General features: G+C 41.3%; 1 protein-coding gene across 5 annotated transcripts in view; it reads right to left on the bottom strand.

Annotated features, from left to right (window-relative positions):
* Positions 1 to 9,325, bottom strand: part of KATNAL1 (katanin catalytic subunit A1 like 1) — an 89,877-nt gene extending 80,552 nt beyond the window's left edge. For 3 of the 5 annotated variants that reach the window (XR_004054666.1, XM_010367086.2, XM_030922090.1), the window contains exon 1: positions 9,137 to 9,325. The gene's annotated coding sequence lies outside the window, so the exon portion shown is untranslated. Of the gene's footprint in view, positions 1 to 8,486; positions 8,726 to 8,747; positions 8,910 to 9,136 lie in introns of those variants that run through there. The other 2 variants (XM_010367087.2, XM_030922089.1) reach the window with 2 other exon arrangements.
* Positions 9,326 to 24,987: the final 15,662 nt, after the last annotated feature.

The raw sequence follows: 24,987 nt of genomic DNA, 5'->3' as shown, positions 1-24,987 counted from the left end.
ACTCATACAGTATGTACTCTGATTTCCTTCATTTAGAATAATGCTTTTGAGATTCAACTACGCCCTTATATGTATCAGTAATTACTTTTTATTGCTGAATAGTATCCTATTATATAGACACACTAAAATTTGTTTATTCACTCATCAGTTCTCCATAGGGCACTTCACAGAAACAAATCACAAAAGTACAGGACATATCATTTACCCAGGCTTTATTTCCACTGAGTTTACATCAAAAATTACAAGATACAAAGAAAACAATCCACTACGAGGGAGAATACAACATAGAGCAAAATTAAGGCCTTTATCTAAAGTCCTTGATAATCCATTAGATAGCTACTGTAAAATAAGTACATTTAAAGACATAGGGACAAGAGATCTTAAAATAAATAAGCTTATTTGAAAAATAATCAAAAAGAACTTCTGGCATTAAAATATATAGTCACTGAAATAAAAAAAAAAAAAAAACCTCAGTGGACTGAGGAAGCAAGAGCTTAGACACAGATGAAAGGAGAATCAATAAACCAGAAGACAGAGCTGTAGAAACTGACCAGAATGCCGTATATACAGAAAGAATAAGTAAATAAGAATAAGAAATGCAGCAGAGTAGAAAGAGAAGATCCATCATATATGTCTCTTATGAATTCCAGAAGAAGAAAAAAGAAAGGCAAAATTCAAAAATATAATGGCTGAGAATTTTCCAAAACTAGCAGAAGACAATAATTTTCAGTTTAAAAGCAAATCAAAGTTCACACCTAGAGACAAGGTAGTAAGACTGAAGAACATTTAAAATGGAAAGAAATGACAAATTATATACAAAGGAAAGAAATCATATTGATAGGTAACTTTTCAAGAGGAACATCGGGAGGCTGGAGACAGTGAAATAATATCTTCCAAGGGGTAAGCGGGTAGGGGGTTGACAATCTAGAATTGTATACCAAACCATTCAAGTTTATGTTTGATAAAGGCCACATAAAAATTTCAGACAGAAAAACCTAGGTATGAATCCAGGCACCATAAATGTTTAGTTGTGACCTCAGACAAATCATGTAATTTCAATAGGCCTCAGTTCTGTCTACAAAATAGGAAAAATAATATTTATCATAAGGTTATTTTAAAAATTAAATGTGATATGTTAACATCACTCCTCACATACAACACTGAATCAATGTAAGGAGTATTTTTACTCTACACTCAACATCAATACAGATAATTGAAGCAGTTCATTTTTCCTCTGAAAAAAGAAATCAACTGATTCAATTTCATTATAAATTTCTAGAAGCTATACTATAATTACTTTTAGTCACAATCTTGAAATACACAGTTTTTTTTAAATCTCCTTTACTATAAATTAGAAGAATTTCTAGGACTTTTTAAAATGTCAGGTTAAATCTAAAGACAAAATATTTTAGCAATGTCTAATATTTGACAATATGTCTCGAGTTTATTATATATTCAAAAATAAATTAAGCATCTTCTTACAGTATTTACTGCTGAACTGATGCAGCAATGCTGCCCTATACAGAATGCTCCAGGTAATATCTTCAAGGAGAGTCCTAGGCTCAGACTGAGAAGAGCTCAGTCCAAGTTCATGCTCAGACCAAGAAGGAATACTGCTTTATCTGGTCCCAGACAATTATTTTTGTAACTGTTTCATGACTCAGATCTAAACGTAACACATAAAGTCAACTCCTCAGCTACACCTCCAACCTTTCTGTTCTCTCCTTTAAATCTACCATCACCCACAACACACACACACACACACACAAACCTTCTCTCCCAAAACACTTGAATTTTTTATCTAATGCCAAGACTAAGACACATAATTGAAAAAATGAAAAGCTAGCTTGTATCCAGAACCCAACCCCACCAGGGACATCACTCATAATTCCTATTACAAATGGAATCATATTTATCATTCTTTTGTCTCCACAGTAATGGTTTTTAAAGAGGAAACAAACATTTTTTAAACTAATTTTATGTGAATGATGTCAATCTAATTCAGTTATACTTACAATACATAGGAGACTAAGAAAATAATTTCTGCTTTAAACTATTTTTATTCTGACACTTCCATATTTTTCTCATATTGTTCCTTTTCCTCCTAAAACGTATAAATTCCTGAAAGTAGATGCCTATTTCAGAAACACCTAAGTAACCTGAACTATAGCAATGTGAACTAAATAACACTAGAACAGTGGTAAGCAAAACAACAAAACAAGTTTTATTTTCAATATTTTGTACCACAATGAATTTTATCAATATGTCTAGGCTTTACATGTTTAACGGAAAAAAAAAAAAAAAAGCTTCTCCAAATCACCGAAGTTCAGTTTATGTCATACAATGGCTGCTATAAATAAAAGCAATTAAGCAAACACAAAACCACGACTTCTCAAATTAATGCATCTTGAAGTACGTTTCAAGGGTAATAAATGAAGCTACTATGTGAGTACTAATCAACAAAATAGTTAATTTTGAAAACCACAATACCTCCCATCTCTTTATGTTGGGTAACAGTCTCAAGGACTACAGTTTGCCAGGAATAATAGAGAAAACAACTTAATCACAAACCCAGACATTACAGAAGAATGTATGTAGTAATGAAGCCTTTTCATTTATTTTTTACACATATAGAAATCACTTCTCAAATATTTAGAAACAAAAAAAAACTGTTCATAAACATAAAAGAATCTAATATATTAATATTGGATTCTAAGAGCTTAAATGTTTCTCAGAAGTGTAACCATTACAGTAATTTCTGCTCATGTTCCAAATTCTACTGGCAACTTTAAAATATTACAAAGGACAGAAAATGTGGATCATCTGTTACTGTGTCTCAAGATGACAGCTTAAACCATAAATTTGGCCAGGTGTGGTGGTTCAGGCCTGTAATCCCAGCACTTTGGGAGGCAGACACCAGCGGATCTCCTGAGGTCAGGAGTTCGAGACCAGCCTGGCCAACATGGCGAAACCCTGTCTCCACTAAAAAAAGTACAAAAATTAGCCAAGCGTGGTGATAAGCGTCTGTGGTCCCAGCTTCTCAGGAGGCTGAGGTGGGAGAAGCTTGAACCCAGGAGGCGGAGGCTACAGTGAGCCGAGATGGCACCACTGCACTTCAACCTGGGTAACAAGAGTGAGACTCTGTCTCAAAAAAAAAAAAAAAAAAACTATAAACTTTATCTTAAGTGCGTAAATACCCTTTTTAGCACCAAAAGTAATAGTGGCGACGTTTATTGAATGCTAACTCCCCACCAAGTAATATGATAAAAATGTTTTTCTAGGCATTATCTCATCTAATCCTTATAACACTACAAAACAATAACAGTTACTCACGATTTAACAGAGCAGGTGACTGAGGCTTTAAAGAATTTAAACAATTTGCCCATAGAGCTGGATTTGAACCCAGATGTGTCTCTCTCAGAGCCTGTCCTCCTAGCTCATTACAGTTTACTGCCTCAAATTCCTTTAAAGTTACGCAACTAATCTAAAAATAAATATAAAAGGCTTATTAACAGAAATAAAGATATTTTGTTGCTGTTGCCTATATAATTAAATACTACTTGTTTTTTAATTTCATGGTGCTTTGAACATAAAACCTTTCAAAGCCATCTGCTTCATATTACTTTATTTTATGAAGTATGTAATTATGTATGTATGTACTTATTTATTTTTGAGACAAGGTCTTGCTCTGTCACCCAGGCTGGAGGGCAATGATTCAATCTTGGCTCACTGCAACCTCGACCTCCCAACCTCCTAGTCTCAACCAATCCTCCCACCTCAGCCTCCTGAGTAGCTGGGACCATGGGTGTGCGCAGCCATGCCTGGCTAATTTTCGTATTTTTTGCAGAGATGAGGTCTCGCCATGTTGCTCAGGCAACTTGGCTCAAACTCCTGGACTCAAGCATTCTGCCCCCTCAGTCTCCCGAAGTGCTGCGATAACAAGCAAGAGCCACCACACCCAGACTCAAGTAGTCTTTGAACAAGTAATTTTATTATCATATTTTCTTACTCATCCATTCATTATCCAATCTAAATGGTAGGCACCTACCACATTAAGCAAATAACCTATGTATACATAAGAAACAATGTAAGGCCACGTGGAGTTTACTAACATAAAATGCTTGACTTCAAATATCTAACAATGCAGAGAAAATACTAGTATAAAAATACCAGGAATTATGTGTTAAATACCAGTCATGCATATTCTCACATAAGTAGGTAAGAAAAAAAGAAAAAACAGTCACTACTGATTCTCTCTCTCATTCATTTCTCTTCCTACTGCCAAAATCACCAGGAGAAATGGAAAGAGGAAAACCTCAGAAAGAAAAGAATACTAACATATAAAGACACTCACAGAGACATAGGAATAAACGAGAATTAAGGAACAAGTTATTGAAATACAGCAAATGAAGTTATATCGTTTGTCCCTCAAACACATAAAAGCTAAGAAAATAAGAAATAAAATACATTGTTTTTTGGAGACGATTTCCTTAAAAAACACAAGAGTGTACCAAACTAGTCTGAGCACTGATTGAAATGTAACATCCTTTGAGAGAGGGGCCAGATCTTAGTCATGTATGGTGTATCATTTGGTACACTGTTTGACATACAGACACACAATAATGTTTCTTGAACTGAAATGCAAGACATATGTGTTTGATAAATGTCCATAAAATCACCATTCTAAAGAGTTCTATAATACCCTGGGAAGTAAATACAATTGGGTGTCAGCAACTGAGCACTAACTTCTTTACAAAATGCAAAACAATACTCAGACGTGACTAAAAACTATAAAAAATGTTTACTAAAAACAGCATCATAGCAAAATATTAAAAAGAATAAGATTTCAAACCAAAGCTCACTTTTTAGTAGACTGCTTAACAGGAGCTTTTACAATTACTAATGGACAGAACAAAGTTACAAAAGGACTTAGAAGGTCATTTACTCCTTTGCCCTCCGATCAGTTAGGACCACAATCAAACCATACCCCAGCAGGAAAAACATATCTAAAGACATCTAGTGTAGATTAGACCACCTTGAAAAACTATTTCATTTTTTTTTAAAAAAACTACTCTCACAATCTATGCCTTGAGTTTATCTGGCAAATGCCGATATCTCACTTTTATCAGGTATTCTAGGGCACAATTTCCCTGGGACTACCATATATAAGTATAGTTATCACTGAAGAGAAAAACGTTTAAAATAATGTTGAGCCAGGTGTGGGCACATGCCTGAAATCCCAGCCATTGGGGAGGCTGAGACAGGAAGGCTGCTTGAGCCCAGGAGTTCAAGGCTGCCGTGAGCTATGACTGCACCACTGCACTCCAGCCTAGGTGACAGAGTCAGACCCTGTCTCTAAAAAATAAAATAAAATAAAATGAAATATTCTTGAGCACATTAAAATATAAACATATATTCATTTACAGATGTTCAACTATCAGTGAAATCACAAATCAGTCCAGACATGAAATACTGTCAGAATTGAAGAATTTTAGAGCCATTGGGCTCTCAAATTATCTAGTGGAACTTCCTGTTTCTTTGAAGATGAAAACAAGGCAAAAACACATTAGTATTAATGCCCTATACAATAACATTTTATAGCATTAAAGGAAGCTTTATTTAAAAAAAACACGATTAGTCCTCAGACTCAAATCATCACTTTGTAATATAACTACTACCTGATCCACCTGCTTAATATGGTCAAGTAAAGTCACGGAACAGGGCCTTTCTATCAGACAGAACTGGCAGTCCTGCCACACTGTTAGTAAGGAAGCGGGAGAAGAACTGCTGTCAGTTGTTGAGCACTTTAGGGTTTACCTCCACTAAACTGTTTCAACTTCCCAAAATCAAATAAAATAGCATTAACACCTCATACGAAATAAGGGTACAGATTTGGAGACCTGCCTATGATCATACAGAAAATAAGTTGTAGAAACAAAATTAGACAACTTACTTGCTCTCCTTATTGTCCCCTCCTTTGTTATGCTCTCTCCAAGTTCTTCTTCCTCTCTGCCTCCTAACCAGGGTCTCATTTGTAGGCTCCTCCCGCAAACACATACATACAACTCTGTTTGTTTGGTTTTTTTTTTTTTTTTTCTGACCCGGAATCTTGCTCTGTCGCCAGGCTGGAGTGCAGTGGTACGATCTTGGCTCACTGCAACCTCTGCCTCCTGGGTTCAAGCGATTCTCCTGCCTCAGCCTCCTGAGTAGCTGGGACTACACAGGCGAGTGCCACCATGCCCAGCTAATTTTTGTATTTTTGGTAGAAATGGGCTTTCACCATGTTGGCCAGGATGGTCTCAATCTCTTGATCTCCTGATCTGCCTGTCTCAGCCTTCCAATATGCTGGGATTACACGCGCGAGCCACTGCGCCCGGCCTACACACATCTCTTAAGTGAGAGTTCCATATCCAAACCTCTTCCTTTTTCTTTTCTACTCATTACTCCAATGTGAGCTGGTCCATTCTCCCGTCGCTTTAACTACTTATCTATACGCAAACTTCTAACTCCAGCCTGCTCTCTCTGAACTCCAGACTCAAATGCATCTCCACCTGAATATCCCACAGGAACCTCAAACAAATGCTTAAAACTGAATTAACATCTCTTTCACCCTAACAAAACCCAGCTCCTGCTCATCTCAATCAGTGGGTTCACTATTACCTCAGTCTTGCTAGCCAGAAACTGAGGAATCAATCAGCTGAGAGCTCCAAATCTCTCTAACTCCCAACATCCAAACTCTATTAAGTCATACCAATGTTATCTCTTAAATATTCCTTGAATCCATGTTTTCCTGTAACTCCAACGGCTTAGTTCAGACTCTCTTTATTTCTCTACTGGACTTGGTGTTTTTTTCTATTATACAACTGGCTTTTCCACTGCCTATAATCTTTCCCCTCCCAGGTCCATTCTCTACACTGGAGCTGGAATTATCTTTCTAAAATACAAACCTAACGACACCACCACTCTAGCTAAAATTCTTCAATGGCTGCCCCAAGTCAAGAAAAATTCTAAACTCTGAATATGGTGCCAAGTACTTCAAGATCTGGCCTCACCCACTAATGGTGAGCATTCTGGGATCCGGTCGTTCAGAACTACCTAGCGTTCCCCAAATACAAAATACTCATTCTTCAATCTATCCTTTGTTCGTGTTGTGCCATCCATTTGTCCTAGAATGACTTTCCTCTTCATCACTCCAGTGAAAGCTTATTCAGCTATTTTAACACAAGTTAAAAGTCAAATCATACTGAAGGCCTCCCCTGACTTCCTTAGACAGAGTCAGGATCTTCCTACTAATTGACAGAGAAAATGGTCGGTGCTTGAGATCATGACCAGACCCACCTGGGCTGAAATCACAGGTTCACACTTGACTGACTAGGATTCTGTGCAGGGCCTCTAAAGCCTGTTTCCTCATCGCTAAACATCAGTAACTACTTCACCAACTGTTTGGGGGACTTACTAACGAGCTGCATGCAAAATACTCCGCACAGCACCTGACATATTCAATAAATGTTACTGTTAGGTGATTATTTCCTCTGGGCTCCTATAGCTACTTGCACGTATCTCTACCACACTATTGTGATGACATGACTGCCCATGCAGGACACAGACTATCTTTTTTCATCTCTTTATTCTCACACCTGGCATAATGCCTGGCACATAGGTTCTTAACGAATTTTGAATGAATAAATAAAATACGTCAAACCTTATATTGTATCACATAAGGCCTCAATTTTGTTTTCTACCTGTCTTACAAACCTACTTTCCATCTCCTCCTTGTACAAAATTGTTACCTCAAGTAAAATTTACACAGGTCAACTTCATTTTAATTCAGAAAGTTTTATAGGATTTGTGGTCTTTTTGTTTTTAAACACACACACACACAAACTCACAATAATATCAACAATTCTCCAACTTACTCCATAAAGCAGCACATTTCTAGGATGGTTATCTACCTATTGAAAAATTTTAAAGGGTCGTCAAGGAAGGTTTTCTAAATCTGTGTCAGCTTCGTTTACCACCAAGTCTTGAGTCAACTCTAAGGACTCAAGTGTACTCCTGAGCATAAAAAAATATATAAATAATTAATTAAAACATGGTATTTTTCCTTCCGAAAACATGCTGAGAAATTCTGAATAACACTGGAATAATCAAAGAAAAAAATTATTGCTTCCTACTGCTAAAAAAAAAGTATGTTTTTAAAAGTTACTAGTAATTTAAAACTGAACTAATCAAAGTATGTGTAGGCAGTGTTCAGGCTGGCGGGGGGAGGTGGGGTGGAGCACCCATTTCACAACCTTGAACCTCAAGAAATAAAATGCAAAAATGCTAAAAGTTAAAAATGCCAGATCCCACCATATAATAGCAATGACATCTTTTTATCTATTTCCACACTTAACCTTTAAACATTACGGCCCTTTGAGTAATTACCAATTGATGGGTTTAATATGCAAATACCTCTGAGCTACTTTAAAACAAACATGACTAACCCAGAAATAAACGTATCCAGGAAAGGAGAAAAGCCTGTTAAAACACGGTTTCTCGGGTCTCACATCCAATGTATGACATACATACGGTTCTGCACCGAGAGGCAGCAACCTGCGAGGGTCAGAGGCGCCGAAGACCCGAGGCCCTGCAGCTTGGGCGGCTGCTCATCCCTGAGACTGTGCAGGGCGGTGGCCCAGCCGGGGTGGAGCTGAGCGCTGTAGCTGGGGCGGGCCCAGCGACTGGGCTAGAAGCCCGAGGCTCACCTCCACTTCCCTTTCCCAACGCACAGAGCCCTGGTCCGCGACCACCCAACAGCCCTCTCAAGACAAAGAGATTTTTTTTTCTGTCCCAGTCCGCTCAAAGTTTAACAGTCTTTCCCGGCGGTCGGGGCCGCCGGGCTTTGTAGTTCGCCAGTCCGAGCTACCCCGCCAAGGCCGCGAGCCCGAGGAGTCACTGAACTACAATTCCCAGGATGCACCATGAGCCTGGCGCGCCCGCGCCCCTCCCAGTCCCCGCACTGGGCCAGCGCCCGAGGAACCCCGCAGCCCACTTCCCTGGCGTCTCCGGCGGTGGGAGGCCTGGGAGGGGCTATCGGCTAGAGCCCCGCACCACCTGCTGTATCGCTCGAGCCCCTGTCCCTCGGATTCATTACCTAGAAGGCGCAGGTCCGGGCACAGCCGGCGATGCGGTCCAGACGGGTTGGGGGTGGGGCGCAGGCAGCCGCCGCCACCGCCGCCGCCGAGTCCGTTAGTTCGCGACGTGCGTGAAGAGGCGGCGGCGGCGTAGGGTTGCCATGGCAGCCCCGGCCGCGCGGTGGGTGCAGCGCGGAAGGGAGCGCGGGGGCTGTGAGTCCGCTCTGGGGCGGAGCTTGGGACTCTAGCCCAGGTTGCCGGGGGAGGGAGGTGCAGCGGCGCGGGGTGGGAGAGCAGGGAGACGGTGACATTGAGGAGGACGTGTGGCCGACTGAGCTCTGGTAGTGCCTGATGAGCCCGCCTCCACTGCGTCCAGCCCCCGTGGCGGGGCACCTTCGTGCCTGCTGTTTTCGGAGGGGATGCCAGTGGCGTCGAGGGTGGGGGCACCCGGGGCGTCGCAGCGCCCTTCCCCCGCCGCCTGTACGGCTTCCGCCGCTGGGTCTGCCCCCATGGGATGTGTGGATCCTACGCCACCTCTGTATTTTTCTGCAGTCAAACCGAATTGAAGTCCTTCGCACCCGCTTTCTCCATTCTTTGGGGAGTGGGATGGAAAGGATCCTTCCATAAGATGGAATGCATATGCCCTTTAGGATTATTCAGGAGGTTTTAGAACTTGCAAATGGCATTGCTTTCGACTGAATTTGGATTTATGCTGTTTCTTGGGCAATCGTTTGTGGACTCTAGGATATACAGGTTAAGAGCGTGGGCTTATAAAACGAATTCTTAGTTCACGTCCTGCCCCTAATTGGTAGCTGATGACCAGGGGCGCCTTTCTCACCTCTTAACGCTTTGATCTGCAAAAATGGAGATATCCATCTTGCAACTCTTGTAAGAAATACATGCATTAATACTGATGAAGCTCTATAAAACAAAGCTTAGCATTTAACAATAGCTATTAAATATTAATTAATCAATAGTGATTGGCCGGGCGCGGTGGCTCAAGCCTGTAATCCCAGCACTTTGGGAGGCCGAGACGGGTGGATCACGAGGTCAGGAGATCGAGACCATCCTGGTCTACACGGTGAAACCCCGTTGCTACTAAAAAATAGAAAAAACTAGCCGGGCGACGAGGCGGGCGCCTGTAGTCCCAGCTACTCGGGAGGCTGAGGCAGGAGAATGGCGTAAACCCGGGAGGCGGAGCTTGCAGTGTGCCGAGATCGCGCCACTGCACTCCAGCCTGGGCGACAGAGCTAGACTCCGTCTCAAAAAAAAAAAAAAAAAAAAAAAAAAATGATAAAAGTCAGAATAGTGGCCGTCGGGGAGGCGTTTGAGAGAATTTTTTGTAGTGATGAAAAAATTCTATAGCTAAGGGTTTCAGTTCCAGAAGTATATGCATTTGTCAGAACTCTTGGAATGGAACATTTAAGATTTGTCCATTTCACTGCATGTAAATTTACCTCAAAACAGAACATAAAAATGTGTTGTTATTATTATTAGAGCTATATAGACTGTAATAGAAACCACAGAGATATTATAAGCCCAATCTCTAGATTTTATAGATGAGAAAACTGAAGCCCAGAGATTTAATAGGAAAAAAGAGGAAGGGGAATGAATTCGTGACCTTGTCGTTTTCTGGTAATGAATATCTCCTGAAAAATTATGGTTGAAAATAACAAGGCACTATGCCTGTAATTCAGCTGAGTCATCGTACCACAGAGATTTTCTTGAACTTGACTGAGTCGCTTATCCACCTTTTGTTGTTCCCCACGGACAGTGTCCTCTCAAGGATTCCACCGTCACTTCTGGCTCTCAGTTCTTGCTTTTTCTGAACACTTAGACTTCTCCACATATCACCTCTTATAACTCTTTTCTCTCCACTTCTACTGACACATAATGTTGAAATCAGCGCCTTTTCTTTGGTTGTTTCTATAGCCAACTCTGGAAGGTTTGGAGCAGATGAGTGGTTTTAAATTAAGGATGTAAAAAACCTAAAATTAGAAATTCCTGCTCTTAAAAGTCCTTCAGTTCCTCCCGTGATATTTTTATCCACCTACCGCCTACCCCCATTTTTTCATCATTACCTGTAACCTCCCACTATCGTACTATCTCTCTGGTCCCATCTCTCCCCTCCTCTCTTCTCTCTTTATACAATACTTTTATTTTTATCTCCTAATCTGTGCCTTTATAGCTACCTACCATTCCTAAACTGTTTACCAAAGTATTTTCCTATACAAAGTAACTTCCCAAGAGAAACTCTGGAGCCAGCTATTAAAATAATTTTTTTTACCTATGTATCCTCATACTCTATTTGATTCAGTCCACAGTGTCACTGCTTCATCAATATTAAGCAGCTTAGGTACGTAACCTGTTGATATGGTTTGGCTGTGTCCCCACCCACCTCTCACTTTGTATTGTAATAATTCCCACCTGTCAAGGGCAGGGCCAGGTGGAGATAATTGAATCATGGGGGCGGTTTCACCCCTACCATTCTCGTGGTAGTGAATAAGTCTCATGAGATCTGATGGCTTTATAAATGGGAGTTCCCCTACACAAGCTCTTTTGCCTGCCACTGTGTGGGAAGTCTCTTTGCTCTTCATCTTCCTCCGTGATTGTGAGGCCTCCCCAGCCATGTGGAAGTGAGTCCATTATTTACTCTTTCCTTCATAAATTACCCTGTCTTGTGTATGTCTTTATTAGCAGCATGAAAACGGACTAATACACCTGTGCTTGCTACCTTCACAGTGGGTTCACTTATGAAACCCATTTTCTTACATCCATAATGATGGTTTACTCTATTTAGTATAAATGAGGAAGCTGTGTGATAATAGCTGGAATCTGCTGTCGAAGAAAAGAAACCAAAGTAACCATAGTTTGTACAGAAGAAATGACAGCACTTAGGAGATGAAGTCCGGAACAAAGTCTGGGTGTTAAGCCAGAGGACATCTTTATAGGAACTTGAGCCTGTCACCTGCAGCAGTTTGGTCACAACTCTGCACATGTAATGAGCATGTAAATAAATTCTCCCTTACTCCTGGAGAAGATGTTATGGATCTGCTATACCAGATGAACACGTTTGTAGTAGGGATAATAGGTTCACCGGATCCATCTATCCCTGATCTGGTTTCCCTTGTGACCAGTCGCTTGTCTTTCTTTGCAAGGCAGCGGGCCAGAGTTGTAGTGCAGCCTACAGCCATGATGAAGTCTCCAAAGGCAAGGTCCCAGTGCATAACGCTCCTTGTTTTGTGAAGCCAGGATCCCAGAAAATCAGCTCAGCAGGACAGGCCACTTGAGAATGGATGACAGCAGCACAAAAAGTTGCTTTGCAGTGAGTTGGAGGTGGGCAGTCGCGGGAGGGAAGACCACAAGCCACCGAAGCACAGCCTTAAAATGCCTCACATGGCTGTGGACAGGTAGGAAGGAATAAGGACCGATGGTAAACCATAGTTTATTGTTTTCACCAGAGACTTTGGACCTGTTCAAGTCATAGTTAAACACCCTATGCAAATCCAAAAGATGGAGCTGAAAGTAGTAGCACATTAATCCACACAGGCAGTGTGATCAAGAGCCACCACCCTCATTTCCAGCGCATCTGGTTTACAGTTGAGGTCTTTCCTCAGTTCTTGGAGTTCTTGGCCTCTCTAGCATTTGACTTTGCTGACCACCCTCCTTGGTAGTCCTTGACCTTGGATCTCTCCAGAGCTTTCCAACCAGACTTCACTGTGTTATTCACCAGCTCTTTTACCTGCTCCTTAAATGTGAGGATAGTTGCCAAGGTTCAGTCATTACACCTTCTCCATTTGCAAGCTTCCGCCTCAGCCATGGTTGACGCTCCAATTTCTCTTGCTAGTTCTGATCCACAAGTTCCAGCACTGCACAAGCAGGCCTACTCTTCCTTAACTTGTTCTGTTACTTCTGTTCTCTTCTCCTGAGATGCCAGCCCCTTACCCCTCTAAGGTCTATGTATTCTGAAAACAAACCTTCACATGAAGCCTTTCCAGATCATTCCTGCTCAGTAGTCATATCACCCTGCTCTGTGCTCAGAATATTTCCTGTCAATCTCACTCCCTCAACAGCTGACCATACTGCCGAGTGGCTGCTCATCTATTATTTACTCACTGGCTTTTTGTCTTGCCTCACTATATTTCAAGCTCCTCCAACGTGCGTTTCTGGGTATTCTCAAAAACACCTTCATAATACCCTACATATAATAAGGGCACAATAAATGTTTTTGATTGGTAGTTCTTTTAACTTTTCCCCTTAGCAAAACCTCCTTTATCTGGTAGCTGTCCCTCTTCTACTACTATACAGGACTTTTACAGCCTCTTGATATAAATTTCCCTGAAGCCTATAGAACTGTGGGTCCCCATACATGTTCAGTGGAGGAGAGTACCTTGGGAGGTAATTCTTTAAGTCGCTGTTGCTGTGGAAGGAACGCAATTGTAAGTAGCACTGAATTCCAGCGCTCAGGCCCTCTTACCCATGAAGATCTAGAACAGAGTTTTCCTCACTGTGGGTCACAGCCTATCAGTAGGTCATGAAGTCAGTGTGATGTCTCTTCCAGCTTTGTAATATTTAAAATGTGATAAGGCAAGGTAGTGTAGGGTAAAGTCGAAGGCAGTAGAAAATGAAATCCAGAGGGGATGTGCATGGTTAGGGTCAAGTATTATATGGCAGTTACTGAGCTGTCATCTTTCAGCTTCAAACCTACCCTCTGTCCTCTGAGTTTTGGAGGTGGGGCTGGAATTGTGCAAACCACATTTCTCCTTTGTCATCTGCGTGGAGAGGCGGGGGCGGCACAGCAGGACCAGAGGAAGAGCACAAGGCTGGAGGAGAGGGAAGCAACTTGCTCCTTCCTGATGGCCTGCTGTGCTTGGCAGCATCACTCCTGCCACAGACTTTCAGCCCGGTGGCACTTCTACTTGTCTCCAGCTTCTTATTGTATCTCAACCAGCCTCATCGCGTGTCTTCTTCCTGCACCCCAGAGCATTACCTGCAGCAGCAGCCAGCCAGTGTCCTTCTTCAGGAGCCTGTGCCCAGCCTCAATGGGCCTTTCCTGCAAACCCCAACCTCCTCTCCTCCCTTTGATCTCCAGCCCTATAGGCAGGAGCGGCTTTTTGCAGTTATAAACTATGTGTTACACCAGTGTTCCTTTTTCAGTTTTTCAGTCCTTGAACATCTGTCTAATCAATTCCCTGTGCTAAATTCTCTCTCTTAAAATACCTACTTAAGTTTCTTTTTTCCTGACTGGACCCTGACTTATATGGATTGTTAAGTAAAATGTACTTCCTGCCATAAGTGTCCATCAAAAGGGTTTAAGAAACACTGCTTTAGAGGATTGGGAGTTCTTAAATAGCCAGATGACCTGAGATGCAGCTAAGGGGCCAGTCCTAACATGCAGACAGAGGTACTCTGGATTTCAGGTCCATGAAAAGCAAAGATCCTGTTCCACTACAGCAGTTGTCACTGTCGGACCCCAGGCCCAGCCTGGCCTGTAGGGATCACTAGCGACTAGGGTGAGCCTGCAGTCGTCCATCAGAGTTTGGCCTGAACCCATATGGAATCTGACCTCTCTTAAACACGCAGAAACTCAGCTTCTTTACTTGCTACAGTTTTACTCATTATTAGCAAGTGAGAGGAAGCAGAAAGTTAATGATGAAGAAAGCCAGGAACTAGTACCGGAGACCTCATACGGTGAAATGGAACTCGATTGAGTGGAAGGGAAGGATTTAAAAGGTAGATTTTCAAGGTGTGAATTTTCTCTGTTGCTGCCTTTTCTCGCATGTAATCCGAAGAGATAGTAGACAAGAGGAGGAAATTAAGAACCTTATACTAATACCTAATACCTATGTTTCTGCCTTATCCGGTCAACATGAGGTTTTTGCTCTATTTTATTCATGAACTTACTATACTTATGCCTCAGTCTCCCATTAGAAGTGAGACTCACTTAATCACTTATTCCTAATAAGAAGAACTGCTCCACATTTCAGGAACTCAAAATATTTCTTACGTATGCCAAGATAAACACAAAACCTCTTGGCAGCAATTTATGAGGATTCTCCTTGCTTATGATTTTGCATTTCTTTATGCTAATTCAGAAATATGAACAGAAAACCCAGGACTTGTGGCTGTTAAGTGGATTTGTAACACTTGGAGTGTTGTGGGCACATAACTCAATGAATGAATATATAGTCATCTGTGATAGCTGGAGGAATAGTATTTTCATTGAGCACTGCAGTAAGTCATTGCAGATACCGTGCTAGATACTAATACATTAGCAACACTTTTTTCACCTAACTGTTTTAGGACTTTGCATTTGATAGAAGAATACATAACTCAGAGTGAATTACTCGGGCAAATGTTGGCAAGAGTTACTTCGTTTGTGCCATGCAAAGAATCTTCTAGTAAATTGAAAAGCATGTCACCTTCCGATTTACCCACTGAAGCATGTTACAATGTAGGTGGCATGTCACAGAGAAAGAGCAGCTTGTGATCAGGTTTTCTATTCATAGAATACAGTGTTGTGCCAGGCAACCCCAACCACTGAACATTTCAAGTATGAATGAAAAAGGAGCAGTACAGCTGGGATCCCGTTTCCCCTTCTAAGGAGATGCAAACCCTCTCCAGGGCCCCTCCCATGTCTGAAATCTTTTCTTTTCCTATTTTTCTTAAGTCTGTTCTACTTCCACTATAGAGAATTGAGAGTGATGAGTTTTGGAGGAAAATTCCATTTCCTTTCTTCCCTCCTGTTTCTCATGCATTTTAGGTAGTTTTTGTGATTTATGTGCATAAATGATACAAAATCATAAACGTTGGCTTACATGAATCATTCCTAAATGGTTAACGATTCAAGCAAACTGTTCATCATCTTATTCTCCCTGATATTCTCTCCTTATGTTCGCTGGCCTGCCTCACTCCTTTCTCAAGTCTCACCTCAATTTTCACATTTCCAAAAAATCCTCACTGACAATAAAGGATTCTAACAGCACTTACTCAACCTCATCTCGATCCCTTTTTCCCAAATTACTGGCTACCTGTTCTTACTGTCTGAAAGTGAAGTTAAGATGAAATAAAGTAAGTATGGCAATTACATAAGATTGGGAAGAAACATATGTTTCTTCCTTCTTGATCTGTTCTAGGATTTACACCTTCATGACAGAAAAGCATTTTAGTTTTTTTAAATTTAAAACACAAAAAAAATTATAGAGTTGCATAACAAAAAAGAAACCCTGGTACTCACCACATCCTGATTTTGATGTTATTTTTGGATTCATGTTCTTTTACTATTATTACATATCTGTATATTATAGGCATTACATAATACCATTTTGCATATTTTCAAGCTTTCTATAAATGTCGTTATACTATGCTTTCTTGAGGTTGCCTTTTTAAATTCAACAATGTATTTCTGAGATTTATACATGTTAATAGATTTAGTTCACTCATTTTAATTGCTGTAACCATGTAATACCATTCATCTATTTCCTATGGATGACTAGTTTATCCTTCACTAATACTAAAGGTTGTACAATAAACATTCTTGAATATTTCCATATACGTATGTGTGAAAGGTTTTGGAGAATTTATCCAAGAAGTAGAATGATAGATAGCAAAGGCGGTTCATCTTCAATTTTCCTAGATTTCACCAATGTTCCCTAAAGTGACTGTATTCATGTACTCTCAGAACAGCAATGTAAGAGAATTCCCGGCCGGGCACGGTGGCTCAAGCCTGTAATCCCAGCACTTTGGGAGGCCGAGACGGGTGGACCACAAGGTCAGGAGATCGAGACCATCCTGGCTAACATGGTGAAACCCTGTCTCTACTAAAAAAATACAAAAAACTAGCCGGGCGAGGTGGCGGGCGCCTGTAGTCCCAGCTACTCGGGAGGCTGAGGCAGGAGAATGGCGTGAACCCGGGAGGCGGAGCTTGCAGTGAGCCAGGATTCGGCCACTACACTCCAGCCTGGGTGACAGAGCGAGACTCCGTCTCAAAAAAAAAAAAAAAAAAAAGAGAGAATTCCCACTTCATCCCATCTTGGAATTATCTGACATTTCTATTTTTGCTGGTCTGATGAGTGTGAATGTTTGAAAGTGGATTTGGGTTTGATGTAGGTGTGACTCTATGAGGGTTGTCAAGTCAGGAATGCGAGGCTGAAGCTAAGGAAGCAGAGGAAGTCAAATATAAATTAGGCAGCGTATTAATTCTCTATTGCTGCATAACAAATTACCCCAAACTTGCTCAAAACAACGCATATTTATTTCACAGTTTCTGTGGGTCAGGAATCCAGCCACAGCTTAGTGGGTTCTCTGCTCCAGGGTGTCTCATGAGGCTGCATTCAAGGTGTCATCCAGGGCTGGGATCTCTTCTGAAGACTTGACATGGGAAGGATCTGCTTCCAGGCTCTCATGGTGGTTGCCAGAATTCAGTTCCTTGCAGGTGGTCGGACTGAGGGCCTCGGTTACTGTCCTGTGCTCTCATGTTCTCTATCCTATTTCATTTACATTTAATTCATGAACTACTGGTAGGTGTAGCAAACACAGCCTGCAGGATGCAGTGCAGAGTACATGGTGACCTGGCCTGGTTGCTCTTCCTCATTGTCTGCCTCCTCATGCTCCGAGACCTCTGTGCCTGCACATGTCCTCCTTCTGCCTATACCTACCTTCCCCTACTGTACCTATCACCTTCCCAGCTCCTCTTTGCCCCTTAAGAATCAGCTCAGGCATTGCCTCTGGAACCCATTCCCTGACCCTGGTCTTCTTTCCGTATGCCCCGTAGAACCCTGTGCCGCCACCATCACAGCACTTACTCTGAATTGAATCATCTGTTCACTTCTCTGTTTTCCCACTAGACAAGTTCCTTGAGAATGGGGAGTAGGTCTCTACAGTTTCGTATCCCCAGCCCTAGCATAGTACCTGACATAAAGTCAAAACCTAATGGATGTTTCTTATGTGAACGATTGAATGAATGTCGTAGAGATTAAGGATAGAGAAAGAAGTTCCTGACAACATTTATTGAAAATCTATTATACATAGAGCACTGTGCTGGAGAAAATTATGAAAAAAATAGTGGAACTTGACAGTGCTAAATGAAAAAAAATAGGTATAAAATGACCTGTACTTATAAATGAGGATTCTTTATATCTACAACTAAGTACCATCAGATGTCTCACTGACAGTGGATTGAATGATGAAAGTGAGAATTAAAGAACCCATTTCTTTCATCTCTTTTTCTTAACTGATTCCCTATTTTCATGTCTTAGGAGAGAAACCTCAGACATTGCTCTCCTGGCCCAGGTCTGTTCACAAACAGAGAGGCCCAGTGTTGAGCAGAAGAAATGGGCCGTTCAAGTGGTTTTTAATCAAGTATCCCACATGGCTAATTCAGGTCCTCCAAAATAGTCCCAGGGAGCCAAAAACGAGGTAATATGACATGCTGTGGATTTGAAGGGTGGTTAAGCACACATACAGCCACGGCTTCAGATGCCGCTATGAGGCAGAAAATTCAGGAATGAAGTAGAGGAGGGGAATGTGAACCCAGAATGTACTCAGTGTCTCTCCTTCAGGCGCTTTTTTGACCCTCGGAAGCCTGGTCTGCTCAGGTCAATTCTGCAACCCTGGATGTTGAATTAATGAATAAACAAACTAGGTCAAAAACACATGCAGACTGTATTAAAAAGAATATGATATGTCCTCCTTGTTTTGGGCTTAACTTAAAATCCTGAGAGCAGGATGACAGCATTATAAATAACCTTACCTCTCTCAAACTATTGCCTTCTCCTGCTAGTTATAATAATAGCAACAGCTTATATTTGTACCTATTTTTTGTAGTCTGTGACATGCTTTATCTTTTTTCAGCTTGTTTGAGGTCAGAGCAGCCCTGTGAAGTAGGTACAAGTATTATAACCATTTTGTAGGTGAGGAAACTGAGGTTCACAGAGGTTATACAACTGTAGGTCACACAGCAACTGAGTAGAACTGCTCAGGATTCTAAGGTATAAGAGTACCAATTGTTGCAAGAGAATAGCAACAAAAAAACTTGGACTCTAACCCCAAGGCTGCCAGCTATTAAGATGTATGATCTTGGACATGTCATTTACCTTTTTTTTTTCGTTTTTTTTTTTTTTTTTTTTTTTGAAAAAAAGGGAAAAAAAGACAGGGTCTCACTCTGTCACCCAGTTTGGAGTGCAGTGGTACAATCATAGCTCACTGCAGCCTTGAACTCCTGGGCTGAAGCGATCCTCCAGCCTTAGCCTCTTGAATAGCTGGGACTACATAGGTATGTGCCAACCACACCTGGCTAATTTTTTTAATTTACTGTAGAGAGAGGGGTCTTGCTGTGTTGCCCAGACTGGTCTTCAACTCCTAGGCTGAGGGGATCCTCCCAAAGTGCTGGGATTACAGGCATGAGCCACCACATTTGGCCCCATTCAACCTTCTGGCCTTCATTTCCTCACTTATAAAAAATGTACATTATCAGCCGGGTGTGGTGACTCACACCTGTAATCCCAGCACTTTGGGAGGCCGAGGAGGGCGGATCACGAGGTCAGGAGATTGAGACCATCCTGGCCAAAATGGTGAAACCCTGTCTCTACTAAAAATACAAAAAAAAAAAAAAATTAGCTGGGCATGGTGGCTCATCCCTGTAGTCTCAGCTACTTAGGAGACTGAGGCAGGAGAATCGCTTGAACCCAGGAGGCGGAGGTTGCAGTGAGCCGAGATCAGGCCACTGCATTCCAGCCTGGTGACAGGGCAAGACTCCGTCTCAAAAAAAAAAAAAAAAAAAAAAGTACATAATCATTCCTTGCCTCTCTGCCTCACAGGGTGCCTATGAGGACAAAACAGGTGGTATGTGTGAAAGTGCTTCATAACTGAGCTGGTAATCCATAGATGTCTGGTATTAGCAATGTTTTCTAATAAAATAATAAGAGTAATATTTGTTATAACCTCTTTACTTTGACAGTGCCTTTCACTGCAGCCATTCAGTAATTTTGCAGCTTATTATCACCTATATAACACCCCTGTTGCTCCCATGTCTACAGGTACACAAGCAGCCAGCCAGTGAGGGAAGGGGAACCTCTTTCTTCTCAGCACGTCTTTAGAGCGCTGATTCTCTAAATTGTAGCCCACTGGAATCCCCTGGGGAGCCTCACATATGCAGGTGTCTGGGTCCCACCCTGACCAATTAAAATTGAATCTGGTGGGGAGGAACTGGGCACCAGTATTTTTTTAAAGTTTTCCAAGTGATTCTAATATGCAGCCGAGGTTGGGAACCACTGCTATTTGAGACTATTTGTACATCTCAGTGGCTGCTGAAAGTGATCACAGCTCTAAAAGAACACAGCTTATGATTCTGGAAAAATCCATCTGCTAGTTCCAGAAATGAAGTACGTAAGTCAAATAGGTCTGAGGTCACTTGGGAAAGAAATCCAAGAGAGCTCAAACCACAAAGAGTCTAAATGCCACCATCACGTAGGTAGCTGGCCTTTTTCCTGCACTGCCACTGTTGACAGATAAAATGGTGCACACAGCGAGAGAATCTGAGCAGCCCAGAGCCTCCCAGCCCCATCACTGCTCCTCCACTAAGCTCCCCTTGAAAACATTCCACAGGACTTCCTATTCACAGTGGTTAGAAAACTGAATACCTCCTATTTTAAAAGAAAAAAATCTCAGGGGATAAGCACATAGCCGATGAGTGGCTGATTCTTTAATTTTCCCCATGGATAATAAGGAAACAATCAGACATTATTTAATAATGTATTTTTCCATTGAATTCTGATGTTTTATACATGTTTTATATGATGTTTCACTTTAGGGTTAACCCAAATAAGCATACATTTATTTTATAAATATAAATATATTATCTATTAAAATAGTTTCTAGTAAAAACATAGGTTTAGCTGTTTGACTCAAATTTCTTAAAGAAGCCATTGTCAGAAGAAAATTTCCACTAGAGTATACTAGACTTTGTGTCTTCGCGGGAGAAACACTTCCTCATCTGTTTACCACGGAACTCCCTTCTCCAACCAGAAATGAAGACACAAGATAATAAAAGGATTTGACTTTTCAGTATCCCCTTTCGAACTGGGCACCACCCAGAAGGAACATTCCCTTAACTACTCCCTTTAGAAATTATCTCAAGGTGAATTGCATGTCTCATTTGATGACTTCTTTTACAAGACTGGAAACAATTTGAATGGAGTAAACTCCTGTTACCAGACCTGCAGGCTTAAATAATGAAGAGGTTTATCTCTCATCTGAGAAGAATTTATAGTCCACAGCAATAGCCTGGAGACAAATACTCACACCTCTGAGATCCCACAAAGGTGGTAATTAGGCAGCATTTTATTGTGATGCAGTGAGTGTGCAAAAGACAGAGCCGGACTACTCTTAGGAACAAAATTGGCTTCCAAAATTGGCTTCTTGGAGAGCCGACAGAAGAAATCTGGCAACCTAAAAATATTTAAAGAGCTTATGACCCCCAAGGGAGAATTTCCAACTATTCAAGTAGAAAAGATTAAACATTTGCTGGGCTTGAAAAGGAGATTTTTAATGGAAAAACTCAGCAAAATACAGTTTAGATAGAGCATCTTAAAAAATAATAATAAGATTGGACCTATCATATACAGAGCAATCAAATTGGAGGCTTTATATTTTCTTTATAATGACATAAGAAAAAGGATCTAGAAATAGATCCCACAGATAATGAGCTCTTCTTTCTCCTGCGTTTGTTAGAATATAACACCTTCGTTACGCAGAGGACATGTTCTTACTCACCATCTTGCAGGCATAAATCTTGACATGGTCGTCACAACCTTTTCCTCTGGCCTCTAATTACGATTCTGCTATGTATTTCTCAACACAGCCTACATTTCATGTGTTTCTCGTATGAATGAGTTGCAGTGTGTGCTGTGGTTAAGCTGGTGGGCACCAGGCCCAGCTCCCTCAAGTCTGGCTTTCTGACCTTGCCAGTGACTTCACCTCTTTGTGCCTTTGTTTCTGTGGCTATAGAATGGGGATAATAATAGCACCAGTCTCTGTATGTTGTCAGGAGGATTAAGGCAGTTACTACACAGCATAGCACTGAGGAAAGTACACAACACAGTAAAAACACAATAAACGTTCGTCATTATTATCACTGCTCTGCATTTCCTTAGTGCCTATAAAAATGGCATATTTTTAAAATAAAAAACAAGATACCTGGTCTAACAAAAGATGGTTTTCAGATTCATGGATTTATGTGGAAAGTCTCAATAAGACATTTAGTTATACATTAAGGTATCTTTTTTATTACTATAATTACTTACAATCCTAAAATCCAAGAAGTATTCCACAGCATGGTCCCTGACCTCACGCAGTTTATATTCCACTTGAGAGACAGAACATATGCCCATGAACTATTAAACACAAATCCAAAGCAGTTCATGATTATGTATAAAATGAGTAGTTCAGATTGTAAAAACTACAAACATAGGGAGAGGGAATTCTGAGGGAGTCAAGTCTCCATTGTGTGCATGAAGTTGGTAGAGAACTGCATTTGGACCGTGAAATAAAGGTAAGGAAAATGGATTTTCCAGCAGGCAGGAAGACATGAAGGTAAGAGCAAGTCAACAGAGCCGTTCATCTACCACAGGTGACTTGCCTCTGAAATTAGGTGAGATCGGTGGATGTCACAGGTTGAGGGCTTCCAATGCCAGAGGGAAGATTCTGACTTCACCCTGAGAGTCTCTGAAGTTTTGTTAGTTGGAAAGTGGCATAAACCCAGATGCGTGCAAGATAGGTTTATATGGGGAGAGACAGGAAGCAAGCAGACACGCTGATGGTTTTTAACAACAATCTAGGTATAACTCAGACACAGCCTACCAGGGTGGGGACATTGAGAATACAAAGGAAGTGACAGACGGCTGTGAAAGCATGACAGAGACTCATCCCCTTCATTCCATTCTCACAGCCCAAATCCTCCCAGAGCAGCATTGCTATGTGAGCACACCAAGCCAAGTTCAGGAGCGCCAGATGCCAGATGCACCTCCAAGGTTTTCCAGCGTCCTTGTGGACAGTCTCATCCTGATTCCCATTCACTCCCGCTTGCCTTTCTATCATGTGTACCCAATAGATTCCAAAAATAGAAAATCATATGTCTCTCTCCTTCTAAAAGCATGTAGGACTTTCCAGTTGTGTAGGCTTTCTAAAAATATTTGTATTCATATTGATGAATAATTTTAAATTAATAAGTCATTAGTAATGTAGTTTGAAAAGTTAGACTGGTGTACACTTTAATTGGGTGCAGCTTATTGTACCTAAATCAGTCCTCAGTAAAGTTCATGAGAAAAAAAAAATAGGTTTAATGATTGAGGATACAGACAGGTGGCAATTATTTGAAAGTCAAGTTAAAGAAGCTCCATTAGCCAGTTACCTTCGTCCCCAGGCATTAACTACTGTGGTTTGGAAGTTCATTTGTTATATGCATGATAACATATACTGTGTCACGGGATCGTTTCTTATGCAAGATTAACAAAATGTAATACCCAGAACAACCAAGCTCTATTTCTATAAGGACGGGCACTTGAAACTACATTTAACTGCTTTTACTTGGCACCTCATTGGAGTAGCCTTGGATGGTAGCTCAAAGTGATGATTAGTCTAGATAACCTCTTAAAATGCCTTTCAACTCAGCAAGTAACATATGGATTAGTGTTCTCTAATCCGTATGTTTAGAGTTTAATAATGGAGATAGCAGCATGTAGAGAAATGTGATTTAAAGAGTGGTCTCCGGATTGGCAGCATGGGCGTCACCTGGGAGCCTATGTTAGACATTCTTGAGCTCCACCTGCCTCCTCCCAAATCAGTGGGGATGGGGCTAGGAATCTAGCAATTGTGTTTTATATCAGCAGTGGGGAAGCTCTGTGTGTGCACACCTGTGTGTGAGCCGTAGTCCACACGGGGTGGGAAGCAGAAACATAATGAAGAGTCACATGGCTAAAAATAAGATAGATTTAGTTGATTTTTATAGTAATAGGTATGGAATATTCCTCTAATTATTTTTAGATTTTAGACTTACTATTTCCAGTCGAAATCCAACAACAGTTAAATATATACCATAAGTACTGTCTTACAGTAATTCCCGGGAAAGGAAGAAAGAAGATAAAGAGAAGGTAGCAAAAAAGAGTGGGAAGAATTAATTTAATGGACATATTGGTCTAAGCACTCAGAAACAAATATGTTACTCTATGATTAATACTGCTATCATTTGGGGGAGTGAGAGTACCCTTTAAATTAAAAATGGTTCCAACAGACTTATCTACTTTTTTTTTCTCTCTCTGTTTGAGACGAAGTCTCTCTCTGACACCCAGGCTGGAATGCAGTGGTGCAATCTCAGCTCACTGCAACCTCCGCCTCCCAGGTTCAAGTAATTCTCCCTGCCTCAGCCTCCCAAGTAGCTGGGATTACAGGCGCTTGCCACCATGCCCTGTTAATTTTTGTAGAGATGGGGTTTCGCCATGTTGGCCAGGCTGGTCTTGAACTCCTAACTTCAGGTGATCCTCCCACCTTGGCCTCTCAAAGTGTTGGGATTACAGGTGTGAGCCCTGGCTCCCAGCCCTTATCTACATTTTTGTAAGCACACATATTTCTGAAATGCGTTTGTTCCTGGAATCTAATCCCAGCGGTTAGTCTAACCTCCCACACACTGCAGGAACCCCTGCTCATTGTCTCCAGAAGGAGTCACACAGCCTCTGCTTCGGCGTCTGTCCTGTATGCTGCCTTACAAACCTTACAGCCACCCTTATGCTTTGCATCTGTCAATGTGGACTCTCCTTCCTTGGGTGCCTTGCTCTGCATGGTTCAGTGCCTTCAAATGTGCTCTTCTATGTGAAATTTC

This window comes from Rhinopithecus roxellana, chromosome 18 (assembly GCF_007565055.1).
Source record: "Rhinopithecus roxellana isolate Shanxi Qingling chromosome 18, ASM756505v1, whole genome shotgun sequence".
NCBI lineage: Eukaryota > Metazoa > Chordata > Mammalia > Primates > Cercopithecidae > Rhinopithecus > Rhinopithecus roxellana.
Note: the sequence above shows the minus strand (reverse complement) of the source record. Positions and strands in the feature narration are given on the sequence as shown.